The following is a 15,152-nucleotide window of genomic DNA, read 5'->3' as shown; positions in this document are numbered from 1 at the left end:
ACTTTTTCTAGTATGAAATCAAAGCCATATATATTGACTTTATAATCACAGCTACACAGCGCCGGAAAGTTGATAACAGCATTACAGAAGTGTTGAGGCTTATAACATAACAATTGTCGGGCAAAGACGCGGGCTCGTAGTTAATAAACCAATAAATCGTGCAATCTAGCACAAATCAAAATAAATAATTATCTGGTAACACAATAGCTCATTACTCATGATCGACATGAAGCTCATAATCTGTATGCGCCGGCGCCGCATTACCGCGCAAACGATTTTATTATGCAACGATGTCTAACTGTACGATGCCATTAAAGCCACTTCTAATGTCTAGTAGGGATTAAAAAGATGCTATTCTGATATCGAATTAGCTTTTGCCCACGGAATATGCTTAAACATATTTTTTAACTATTGTATAAGCCATCGTTGCATACTATACCTATATATTATATGTATATATAATTCTGCGAATTTAAGGACAAAAGGTTTTCATGGGTCAAATATAAAATACAAATGTAATAAAAGTTTGAACAAAAAAAAATCTTTTTCGTGGGCGTTGACTGCGTTTTAGTGGTGTTTTTTTATTTCAATCTGGGAATTTGGGAAATGATTTATTAAAGACTTGTTTTCCTGTCTATGAATCTTGTATATCTCTAACGTGGCTTAGGGTAGATTGATAGATACAATTTCAATAAATTTTTTATTGTAGGTAATTTTTTTTTATGCTTAAGAGGCAACTGGACAGGAGGCTCACCTAATATCAAGTGATACCATGCACACTCACATTGCCAAAGGACTCGCAAGTGCGTTGCTGGCCTTTTTTTAAAGGCGATTTGGTTCGGAAATTCTTCAGTGGGCAGCTGGTTCCACACAGTGGTGGTGCACAGCAAAAACTCCCATAAGAAACGCAAAACTGATAAAAACACAATTCAGGTGGCCCTTATTTACTCTTTGTAGTTATAATAGTACATAGCAGACCAGCTAAGTAATGGCGTTGCGTGTACTATCAATTTATATTGCGATAGACTTTATTACAATACATTATAGGCTAGAATAGTTCAATGTTACATTTAATAATAGTATAAATTGCTTGAACAATGTACGCACGATTTAAAAGGTTCATATTTATTCAAAGAAAAAATAATAATGCTAATTCTTATTATAATAAAGAAAATAGTTTTCTTCAAATCGTTACACTAGCTAGACCAATGTTTCCCACCCATTTTTGTCCCATGCCCCACCTTTGCCATTCTTAAATGTGTATGACCCCCTAATATATTAAAGAATTCAATTGTTCATAAATTTAAATGGTGGGTTGTATAGGACATTATAAAAACTACAACTTAAATATTTGCAATTAATATTTTCTGTTCAGAAATTTTACATTCATTCAGTCTGAAGTCTCCACCAAGTTAAATCCAGCAGGTTTTGATTGCCCCATATAAAAACTTATCATGGCAAATTCTGCAACCACAAAATCATATAAGTAAAAAAAATTTTTTGTTTCAGTTGATCCTAGTGTCCATGGGCGGCGGTATCACTTAACATCAGAGGAGCCTTCTGCCCGTTTGCCCCCTGTTCTAAAAAAAAGGCGACTCTCTCCTCACTTCACTTCCTGTCCCTAACTCTGACCTGCCTTTCTAAGCTTACGAGAAACTTACAGTTAAATCATAATACACCTAATCAAAACTTACATAAGAATAAAACTTTCAGTTGCAATAAATAAACTTTACTTACAATTCATTCTCACAAAAGCCATTGTCGTAATGCCCATGTAAGGCCCGCTCACATTTTATGGTGACTTTAAGACCACATAAATTGAAGTGTGAACATCTGAACAATTAACTTGGATTAAGTTTAGTCTTTTATGCCGGCAAGTGTTTTTTTATAAATATATATATATAAATATTTACACTTCGTTGCTACCTAATAAGGAAATGCAGTCAAATTAAAATAATAAAATAAGAGGGTTATGAGCGGGCCTAATCTAAAGCTATCTCTTCCACTTCAACGTAAAACCGAACCAAGAAATGAGTGTATCAATTTTTAAAAGGCCGGCAACGCACTCGCAAGCCATCTGGCATTAAGGATGTCCACGAGCCCTTAGTTCTATAAAAAACCACTGTGAGAAAAACAATTAGATAGGGTAAACGCAAGAAGTGCATAATTACATATGATATAAAATCACATGAGACTGATAAAAATAACCGATAAAATTCAGATAGTCTAGATCCAGGTTTCTAAAATTCCAGTCCAGTCTTCCTATATTGAACCAATACAATACACAGGAAATATTTCCACACAACAACAGCGTATGACTCGCCTTTATAAATAATCAAATAAGCACTCTGCTATGCAAATCATTCGTTGCATAAAGTTGACTGTCAGTTCCAACATAATACAGGAAATGTATATAAGCTGTTAACATGATATAACGGTAGAATTATCTCTACAGCTTTTGTTTCATCTGTTTTAAAAGACAATTTAATACAAGCAATAAACAAGGGCGTGTCTTAGAGTATAACTTAGTATTGATTAATTGGCTTCAAAACCTTATTTACTCTTTTAGAAAGAATCGCAGGGATCAATTGATAAAAACTTTTCTATTATGTCTCATGGAAACAAGTAATGTAGTTTTGCGATTGTAATATAATTAGGATTGTTGGATAGTTAAAATATATGTGAGACAAATGATTGTGTTTACATCGCAGATACCAATTGATTACTAGTTGTTATCATTGTTGTCGTCCGACATTTGGATTTTATTCTGTAATAAGTCAGTGCGAACGTTCGCCGATTATAGAGAAAATTAATTCAACGATCAATACAAAATTACTTTGACACATTGACAATTTAAAAATAGTGTCTAAGATATGCCGTGGTGTTGCCATTCTAATAAACAAATGATAGCTGTTCGCTAATTATTATCTCTGACATATTTAATTCAGTATCGAGACCTTGGTTCCGTCGGGTTCTAGCGCTATAAGGCTTTTTAGAGAAATATCAAAAATGTTAGTCGACAATCGACATCATCGGAGACCGAAGAGCTCGCAGCTACCTCGGACAAAGAATTAGTCAAGCTATTCAAAGCGGGAACGCTGCCAGTATCTTCGGAACCTTGCCTAAAGGGACTCTGTTTAAAAATACATTTTAATTATTACATTTTATGGTTATTTATTTGATTAAGAATGTTTTATATTCATAAAAAAAAACTTTTAATTCGTACCATAACTATCTACTTAATATTTCCAGGAATTTGCGGCAATTACTTTGATTAAAGTAATCACGTGTTATTTTTATATTGGCGGAGCGAAATTGTGTCCAAAACAGTTATGTTTATAGCCGTGAATGTTATAATACTTTCAAATAATTATAATATTAATGGCGTATAAATTTCTCCGGCACACAACAAGTCGTTTAGCTACCGTTGGTAAGTGTTGCTTGGGGCACTTATACAAGTCCGCTTAGTAGCAACCCTATGAGGGCAATATTTTATCATAATAATTTTATTACGCTGTCGAGTAAATATCGAATACATTACAGATACAAATAAACTTTTTCATGACTTTCAAATCGTCTATATAATCTCAAATCGTAATAGTCAAAGTCGAAGCCAAGGTCAAAGTAAAAAAATATTTATTCATATAGGTAACACAATCTACCCTTATGAACGTAAAAAAAGAAATATAAATACGTACGTAAATTTTACATTTACTGTCAGTTCTCAAATCAAGGGCGTAGAACGGAAGAGAAGAACTCGCAATAAACTCACCGCCACTGTTTTAATCGCAAAGCTTTTTTTGTTTTACACAACGTTTATAAGGAGCTGCAGCCATTTCACCATGTTTCACATGACATCTTAAGTAGATAATAGTAAGATTTGTCTCAGATTGTCAAAGATCGTCTAAGACGTTTAAATAAACTAAATATCAATGATACCATTTTAACTATGTAAGTTAAGATGTTTCATGTGATTTACAGCAAGTAAATTGTAAAAATCATTTAGAGTAATTTCCCTTTTAACTTCTTCTCTTAGCCTCATCAAAGCAGTCGTTTATATATATATATATATATATATAAAACGATATATAATATCTCGTATTAGTCTTTATTTCAAAGCATAAGTACCCCTGCTATCTATGTTGCTTAAATTCTATTTTCCATTTATTTATTCCATCATCAGTAAAATCCATTTAATAAAACATACGACCCAGGCTTTTGTTCGAAAATTGTCTTACAGAATCCTTTGACTTCCTTGTTATCATTTTGCGTAGAAAAATAGATTATTTCTAATATATTTAATCTAGTTATTACTTTATGTATGATCATAATAATTTAATGTCAGCAAGCGAGTAAATGGTACGTGCGTATATCTAAAACAGTTTGAAGTTGACAAACGCACTGCTATTGTATTGTGTAGTGACATGAAATATTAAGTTCATACATTACTGTTAAGTAAAGGTAAGTTCTGGATATAATCTAGGAAATACATGTGATAAAGAGAATTCGTTTCTTGCTTATCCAACTTTATGTATTTATTTAAAAAAATAAGAGAAAGCTTTGGATGTGTAATAAACAATCTTCAGATAATATGTAGTAAAACAATATCTTAAATTTTGAAGTGAAACTTCTGTAGAATCGTTGTGATTTCAAACCGGATGCAACGAAAAAGCGACAGTAAAAAGAGACAGAAACATTAATTCATATGATTTAACGTGGGAGAAAATGAGATAGATAAACTTCTTTCGAATCGTCGTGATTTCAAACCGGATGCAGCGGTAAAGAGAGACAGAAACATCAATTCATCATATGATTTAACGTGGGAGAAAATGAGATAGCAGGCATTATACAGCCTCTCTTTACTGCCGCTTTTTCATTTGATCGAATTTCAAACTTTCTAGTTTTTCCCAAATTAAAAATTTATATTAAACTTATAAATTAAAATTTATCATTAAAATATACTGTTTTAAAAGAACACACACATTTAGATAATGGAAAATGATTAATTTATATATGATTAATAATAAAAAAAATGTTTTTGAAGGTTTCACTTCTACCATGTGTGAATTGCACATATGTTTTTTTTTAAAGATCAGTGGGCATACGGGCAGGAGGCTCACCTGATGTATTAAATAATGATTGTTTGATAGTTTAAAATCAGCGTAAGCTAGTGCTTAGAAGTAAGTATTTCTCTATGAGGTTGGAAAATAATCATGAAACAGATTCAAGAACCTGAAAACCATGCCTAAAAAGGTAATTTAAAATTAAGGTATAATATCAAAAGTAGCGTACTGATTTTTTTATTGGCAGATTTAAAATTCTCGTAATAAATTTAAAGTAAGTTCATACATTTCAACTAAAACGGACATTTAACTTTTGACTTGTTAAAAGCTAAATGAGAACTCAATTGACAGTTCAATATTGATTTAAGATAACATCGCGGCCAATATCTTTCGATGGAAAGAAAATTATAATCTCACAAATACATCATATTAACTGTACTCCATTTTGTATTCACTTGTATGGACTGCGTAGAGAATATTTTAAATGGTTTGTATATGAAAATCATTCTAATGCCTGTGCTACGCAACGATGTATCTCTCTCTTATTTCTCTCACTTTTCTTCTTCTTCTTTCATTCTCTTCAAGAGCAGGAGGCTCATCTGATGTTAGCTCCTACCGCAGTCGTAAGAAATTTAAAACCACAAACAAGGCTGCTGAATCAATCACTATTATTATGAATAAATTTAAAAAAATATATATTGGTCTCTTGTGAATATAGCCTTACCTAGAAGTGTTAATCTATGCCTGTATGCCCAAGGCACTACTTGTTTCGCATGTCTTCTGTCACTTTTACTTGTAACGGACATACAATGTTTCCTCTTTTATCATTATTAGTTATAATTAAGGTGTGTATAATGACACTAATTTTATAATCAATCATGTTCAAGTTGTTTTTAATGACTGGTTAATTTTGACATTTAAAATTATATCTCAAGTGAACAAATATTGTTTATATCTGTGTCTTTAGTCACGCTATTAGGATTTCAAAAAAAGAACAATGTTATAGAAGGATCAAGTGTTTATTTTGTTAATTGAAAATTATAACAATTTCAAATGAAGAATATTTTTATCTGTAGCTTTGCGCGTATTTATCAGGTTACAGAATAAGGGTCGGTTTTACAATGTATGGATTAAGTACCAAATAGCTATGCAACACATAAATTATTCGGAAGATAAAAATTCTGAATAAGAAACTTTACTTTTCACGATGAAACGCGCTATCTGACAGTCGTGAAACGCAAAAATACTGTTTATCCTCCCAATAAGTAATAAATAGCTTATTTGGAACTTATCCGGACATTGTGAAACAGGCCCTAAATGTGATAGAATTTCAAAAAAAGAACAATTTCAATTTCAATAGAAGGATCGACTGTTTATTTTGTTCATTGAAAATTATTACAATTTCAAATTAAGAGTTTTTTGTCTGTAGCTTTGGGCGTATCTATCAGGTTACAAAATAAATGTGATAGAATTTCAAAAAAAGAACAGTTTTATTGTTCGATATTTAAAATTTTATATTGACATAATCAATCATTATAAGAAATTGTAATATCAAAAGTGAACCGCCGTTACGAACGCTCCAAAAAGTTTAGCCGTCAGTAACAATAAGCTGTTAACATCGTTATTTTGAAACCTGCTTTCGATTATGGCGAAATACGTTTTTTTTTCCTTTAAAATGCGAAATGATTGATGAAAGTGTGCCGTACATTTCGTACATTCTCCTTGTTCTGGCCGAAGTAATTACATATTTGTAAGTTGTAATTTCGATTTACACAATTTTTAACCTTTTTAAATTTGTAACTAAAGAAAAATTCCGGTTCGAAAACGCAATACCACACGTAAGTTCTAGCAGTTTCTAAAATTCAAAGCGGTGGTTCTTAGAAATAAGGTACACACCCAATATCAAGGAAAACTCTTTCGCCTAATGGCGTCTTTTAGTAAACGCCATTGGACAGTATCAAATTATTCTCTTGTCCGTTACTCCCTTTATCTAAACCAAAGTGTATTTTAAGGGCTGTAAAAAAAATCATATCATCTTGTCTTTTGTTAGATGAAATCGATAACGATTTTTGGTCGTGACTTTTGAATCTGGAAATAGATCGCCCTGACTTTCTCTCACTAGTACAACCCTTGAGTGATAATCTTAATTTTTTTTAAGTTTCTGGCCACGTTACTAGGCCAAGTCCTATTATTGGTCACTATGTTTTTAATGCCATAGTGATCATCTTAAAGGATCTTTCCGAATAATATGATTACACTATGACACACTATATGTCATCTTCCAGGATAAGTATTGAATATATAACCTGTGTTTTTAACATACCATTACGATGAAATCCTATTTGTAATTTCTGGATATATAGAATAATAATTTATTTATTCAAACAGACTTTAGCTCATAGTTAATATTGTGTTAATCACAATGATTCCCAAAAAATTACCTTCTATAAATACAACAGAGTAGTTCACAAGTTAGATGTAGACAAGTTAAGTCATTTTTAGTAGCGTCATTACGCAAAGTTATTTCAAATTTCGAATTCTTCTATAGACACACCTATTATTAATATTATATTACACGTACCATTATAATTCACCTGTGTCCGTAGACTATAATTTGCGATATCAAACAAACAGTGTGAAAGCCCATTCAGCTTTTGATAAAGACTAAATTATACATAATTATACACCGTGTAAAATAGAATAGAATCGGCGTGATTGTGTAGCTATCAATAATTTAAAAATATCATAAAGAAGCAGTGTTGGCCTATTGGCTTGAACGTTAGTCTCCAAATGCTGCCCAATTTAACATGTACCAGTATATGATCACTCACTATGTATTTGTATATCGTGCTAATTATAATATAAATAAATAGCACATTTGTGTTTAATGCACAAGATGTTATGCCACAGAATTTCTATTTAAAAATCTAATATGTAATAAACGAATACATCAACTAATAGCGTGTATTTTTTCTCCCTTTCTCACTCTCCTTCTCTCTCAATCGGTCTCAATCGCTTTCTCTCTTTTCTTCGACAAAAACGCTGCACATCTACGTGACGTTCCGTAAAAAAATAACCCTCATGCGCTTAAATGAGTTTCACTTCAAGAGGAAACATCCTATAAATTGACGGCCTTTCGGCCCAGAAGGCTGACTCGCCTATTAAGAAAAAGAATTGTTCACGAAATTTACACAGGAACAGCGGTGGTTTCCATATCAAAATTGAAATAAAATTTCTTCTAATATAACATCTAGCTCTTGCTCTATTATATAGCTATAATATAGCTTTGAAATGAAGTTCCCATAACTATTATTACATAGAGTAGTAAAGCCTAAACAAAAATAATACAATTAATTACCTAGAGGAGGCCTTTGCCGACATGCAAACAGATCTGCAGAAATCAATCAAGAACCAAATATTAGAATAGTTTTTTTTTCAACCCCCTAATATTGAATTTAATATAATGATCTTTGTTTATGTATGTACCTAAGTAGATCTGAATAAAATGCTATATAATTTTTATTCTATTCGAGAACTATCTAAAGGGAGTATTACATTAATTTTTTGTTATTATAGTGCTTAATATTATGCGACTTTCGAAAGAGTATTGCCTGCTCCAAATTCTTCTTTTAGTTTATCTGCCTATGTTTCAGATGATCGTTTCCTCTTTTGTCTTTCTCACCAAGTAACACAGAAGAGATAAATACGTGTTAAGGAATATATAACGCACGAATACACGTGCAAAGACTAGTAAATTGTAATTTAAAGCAGGTTGAAAAACGTTCACTTAATTTACTGTGGACATTATACTGTAATGAGATTTAAAATTCGAACGCGGTAACCACTCATTAAGTTAAACAAAAGCTCGATTGAGCTGAATAAATTTGTTAAATTATTGGTTTTATTGTACCCGAGGCCAATCGCTATCACAATGGAATCTTTTAATGCGGATTTTTTGTATGGTATTTTGTGAAATGTACTTTTCCATCTTTTCACTGCTGATTAAATTTAACAAGTAACCTTTATTCTTTTCTTGGCTGATTTAAGTATCCCAGCATTAATCCCATCTATGAACTTACAAATTGGATTTCATAATTTTCCCTTCTGACTTCGTGTATTATTATTACCCGGTGACCCAGGTTCATTTTTCCGCGAAACAATAATTGTTTTGTGTTAGTACACAAGGCTATTCACGTACCTAATTGTATTTAATGAATCAGAAAAGTTTTCTTACACTCCTTTCAGAGCTTCCTACAGAAAGCTTCTTTTTTGATATGCATTTATTACTGATTAAAATTAACAACTATATTATTTTCTGGGCAGATTTGAATAACCCCTCCTTAATCCCGTCTATGAAGTTACAAAATTGGTTTGGTCATTTTCCCTCATGAAATCGTGTATTATTTTCAAAATTTATCTAGGTTCTATTTTTGGAAATACAATGATTGTTATATGTTAGTATTCACAGAAGGCTATTCATGTATATAATTAACGCAATTACATTACTTTGAGGGCTTCCTCCAGAATTTTTTTATTATATTTAAATACAATGTATATAGTATCTCAGATTATCAAAAAGCATGTATATGTATTAAATAGTAATCGTATATTCTCGTTTAATATGCTAATGCATGTAATATCGCTTAATGACTCTCTTTATCTATCGATTTCCTGTTATTATGTGTAGTACATGTACCGCAACATACGACAATAAGCCCGAGCTATAAATTAAAAAAAAAACATGACTATATATAGCGTGTCATATAATTAAGAATACAATAACCGTGCGTTAATAGTAGCTTACAGCTTTGACCTTATTAAATTGTTTTATAATGGTTTTAGCCTAGACTCAATGTATGAATTTTGTTGATGCAATCCATAAAACAAGAACTAAAGTGTTACGTGATAATATTATTTTGGACAGTTTCACAGCTGGCCTAGTGGCTTCAGCTTGCGACTCTCACCCATGAGGTCGTAGCTTAGCTATCCGGCTGTGCACCAATGGACTTTCTTTCGCGCATTTAAAATTTGATCGAATGGTGAAAGGATAACATCGTAAGGCTTATTAAATTGACATATGATAATGAAACAGATACAGAAATTTGAGTGCAAGCCCCAAAAAGGTTTTAGCACTTTATTTTTTATAGAAAAGAACATACAAAACACTTGTATTTGACACTCAGAGATGGTATTTCTATAGCTTTCTGATTTATATGCGATTCTAGTTTCATGAAACTGATAATTAATATTATATTATGTGGAAATTACTCGTAGTGTAACTTTGTAATGCTTCCTCATTTTGGTGGTAGGTTAAAAATAAAGTGCGGTGATATCGACAGCATAATGTACTAAACCCCGGGCCAAAATCCGCGTGGTCAGGCGTCGTGTAGTGAATACGAATTATTTTATTATGGCCAAGGAAAAAGTAGCTATCGTTGGGTCGCCCCAGGCGATTTCTGAAGGAGCTGATGCACAGAGAGTACAATGGAGTCGATTCAAGATTCATCGAAGACGATGAAATTAAGCCACTGGTAAGAAGATTTTTTGAAAGCTTCACCATAATATATGCGATGAAAGAAACAAACATTTGATTCAAGCAAAGATATCAAAGAAAGAAAAAATGGAGCCAACAGCTTTCAGTTTTCAGGGGCAAACGGGCATCTTAAATTATTTTTAAGTGTAACATATAAAAAAGGGATATTTTGACGTATTAATTAATGTCCAAAATTATATTACAATTAAAATGACAAAAACTACAAGTAAAAATGATTGGATAAAGTATTATTTTTTCTTGAAACATCTCTCCAAATGACAATTTGCTTGTAGGCTTATACAATAAATTTGATGAAAAGTATGAATTAAAAAAAAGTACTACTCCACGCCACTTCAACTCACTTGTCGTCTTACGCTTTGGGCATGCATTGTCCGTGGTGTGGTACAAATGTGATCAAATTATAAAGACTGGCTCTTGCCGATGGCTATTGCTCCCGCTCCCTTTAGCGCGAACTACACTGCGTCATTATAATCTTTAATTGTTATGTGCTGCTCAGATATCGCGAAATGTAATGAAATATTACTAACTGCTTAAGAACAAATGTTGTTATGAAAATAGGAATTTTGTCAAATTTTACAGTTACCGATAAGAAAAACGTTTTTTTTTTGGCACTAGGTTGACTGATGTGATACACCTAATACTTTTAATGCAATAGGGTTCGCGAGTGCGTTGTTAGCCTTTTACGAACACACAGTGTGGGTGTCCATGGGTGGAATTCGCATTACGTTAATTGAGCCTTCTTTCTGCCCCTTTTAAAATTATAGAAAATATATAGTCCAATTTTATCGGAATCGATTTATTTCCAACACACAAAAATACAGTATTTACATCATTATTAACCTTCATAGTATTAAAAATAATAAATAGAAAATTAAGACAATTTTAATAAGTTCAGTCCCTATGGTAGTGTACCTTTAACACTGGCAGTATTTCCTTGCTGTATTGCGATACTTATTCGTTGAGGGAAGCTTTAGCTCTGGGATCACCGGTACCATCTATCTACGATGCGCCAACTTAAATCTATGTACTTGAACCCCACGACCTAAAAGTATCTACTCCTTTAAGCCGTTTACGCCTGGACTGCCAATTAGTCTAATCAATTTAACTACGAAATTTTAACAGAATCGCTAGCGGCAACATTCTTTATATAGTGAATTTTTTGTTTGATATATATATGAGACCGGAGTCTCTCTTAATAAATCAAAACTACATAAAATCCTTATTAATTTTGGACATTACAGATACATGGAATAATTTAAACCTGGGTTGGATTGTTGATTTAAATAAATATCTTTGAACCTAACAATAACCATAATAATTAATTATGAAAATTTTTCAAATATTTACCACATAATACAAACTACTTTTATTATTTGGGAAATTAATTATACTTATTATACAGAGCACAGATTAATATAATCAGTAAGAGCATATTCAGACACGTAGGATTATTTAAATGATAGGCTGAAGTAATGTTTTGTTTTATAGTGTGTTGTATTATAAATAAATAATTTACTTACACTTTTTTTATACAAAAATCTGATTAGGACTAATCTTATAAACAAACTTCAAATCATAATCCTATTAAAATATAGATAAAGGAAATATTTGGTATAAGCAATTTGAAAAAAGAACTTAAATGTAAATAATTCCAAATTTAATTAACATCTAACTTCTAACTACTACTACATTGATCAAGATATAAAAAAGTAATCATAATAATCTTTTCATTTGTTTCTTCTTATTTTTCTTTACACGGTTAAAACTTCGCAGTGTGTACCTAACACAATTTTGTAATTTTAATAATAAGGTATAACTTTTTTTAAACTAAGTTTACAGACATTAGAAATTAAATAAAGTGTAAGTTTTGTTGTATTATTATATTATTGTAGTAAAAGTCGACGCTTTGGTGGATGGGTAGATGGATTTCTGTATTTTTTAAAATAATTAAACGCGGCAGTTCAAACGCGTCAATTGTAAATTCCGACTGTTTATTTATACTGTAACCGGAATAAGCCTAAAATATTATTGATTAGAAAAGCATAAAAATTTCTATAGCTTTTCCATTAATCAATGTATATTAAACGGTTAGATATATTAAAATATTCGATTAGGTAAATTGCCGATATTAATACTGATCACAGTTTAACCGACTGGGTAAAAGAAGGTCATGAGATTAGACTATCAACGTTTTATAGCTTATGTGTGATGTCTCACTTTAATGTGGGAACTTAGATTGAATGCCGCTAATAGAAAATAAGGGTCGGCGTACAGTTATAATTTTGTAAACGGTTTTAAATTTTTAGCTTTGAACCAGTAATAATAGAAAAAAATTCACGTATTTAAAAACTCAATACATATTTTTAGAACAAAAAGAGACACTGGAACATAAAAATCTAATAAATTTTCGAATGTGATAAAATTAGATTACCACAAAACAGGTTTGTTGTTTGCAAGGTTGTGGTTTAGGACCACTAAGTTTCTCTAAACTTAAAACTTGTATGAAAAGCTGATATTGATTGATTAAAACCGACCTCAACATTTATACAGCTGTCTTTACTAAGACATCATGGAATATGCCGGTCTAGACTAACTTAGGACTAATGAGTAAGTTAAGTCTTTTAGAACCGAATTTACTAATAAGTATTTTTAACATAAGCAAGTGTTCAATAACACCACGTACTCTACTAAAGAGAAGACACTCTGTTCCTGTGTTCTATCTTTTCGCTCACTTTTTTTTATAGAACAGGGGACAAACGGGCAGGAGGCTCACCTGATGTTAGGTGATACCGCCGCCCTTGGACACTCTCAATGCCAGAGGGCTCGGGAGTGCGTTGCCGGCCTTTAAGTGGTACGCTCTTTCTTTTCTTGAAGGACCCAGGAGGCCCACAAATGGTTGTAGGTACAGTCAATGATGATGATGATGATGATAATACCTAAAAATGCCTTAAAAATTACTTTAAAGATCTTTAAGATGAAAGCGTTAGTAACCGCTTACCTTTATATGAAGACTTAAGATACAGTCTCGTAGCTGACAATGATGTATTGTGGTTGTGAGTCAAAGGTGCCCTTCTATTAACATTTTATAATTTGTTTGTAGTGTAGCCGTATTGGATTATTGGTTTTAATACAGTTACTGATCGTGTTTATTTACAGGAAATAATAAACTTAATTTTGAATTTAACAATAGGTGTAATTGAGTTTTCGATTCAAGTGGTAATTCATACCAATATCGTAAGTCAAAAGATTGAGGTTAGAGATAAAACCTTCCTCAGTGGGATTTTTGATGTAATTGCGATTTTTATAGGATGAAAACTTACATATAGATTAGTTCAAATATATGTTTAATGATACACTTTGTTTGAATCTGGGTATCATCTAGCTATAATTGTACAAAATAGGAGTTTTTAACTAACATATAATGAGGGGTAGTAGAGTTGTGACGTTAACAAAAAACTAACATGACTTCTCTCAAGTAAAGTTTATTGCAGCTCACTTCTAGAAAAACTACCCATCCATGTTCCTGCCTACAAGAATTCTAGTCGTGCTATGTTGAATGCTCCACACATCAACACTAAATATGCAAAAATATCACTTTTGTTTCGCGCAGCCCGGTCATACAAGGACCAACATTTAAACCTTGAATAGTTAAGCTATCATATAATATGGTTAAAAGTATGAAGAATATCCATGTCGCAAAATCACCTACAAATCATCAGCACACGTTATTTTTACACTATTACACAACACAGCCAAATTACTTAGTTAAATATACTGAATTATTTTTATTAATTTTTCCCTATTTAAAATATTATAACCTTTTTGTAAATATTATGTATTCCATCTTTGGCTATATTTTTAGTGTAATTGTTTATTTTTATATATAAGTTTGTTACCTGTAGGATTAGGAAATTAGAATATAAGAAAGGTTTTCATAAATCTAAGTGACACATACAAGTGTATGTGTTTTTGAACATTATCGGAAACAGGAATGTTATATTACAATTTATGAGTGTGGGAAAAACTAGAGGGCTTATTTCAGCTTCAAGTGTGCCATGATTGCATTTAATTACTTGCCAAAATCATAAATATAACTTAACTAATTACTATCGCTTACGTTAATTTTGTGTTAATTAGTTTCAATAAAAAAATAATTACGATAATCTATATTCTATTTATATGGTCTATTTAGTTTATTTTATAGATTATGTGAGCAGCCTTCGGTGCCTAACCCATCATACTATTTGAGTTTGAGATATGCCAGCGTCCACACTATATTTGTACAAACGCAGGGAACATTGATTTTTGATGCATAACATCTAATCTTTTTTGGTAATTATCGTTCACACTTGTAGACTTTAATATAAATATGTATATTAAAATTTTCAATAAGGAGAGAGCGATTGAGAGATAGTGTGAGAGGGAGATAGAGAAAAAATACACGCTATTGGTTGAAGAATTTGTTTAGTAGTTACATATTAAAAATTTATATGGTAATTCTTACGTAACGTCTTGTGCAGTAAACGCAGATTTTT

The sequence above is a fragment of the Pieris rapae genome, chromosome 6 (genome assembly GCF_905147795.1).
Source record: "Pieris rapae chromosome 6, ilPieRapa1.1, whole genome shotgun sequence".
Taxonomy (NCBI): Eukaryota; Metazoa; Arthropoda; class Insecta; order Lepidoptera; family Pieridae; genus Pieris; species Pieris rapae.
The sequence above is the reverse complement of the archived record's forward strand: the minus strand, read 5'-3'. Positions refer to the sequence as shown.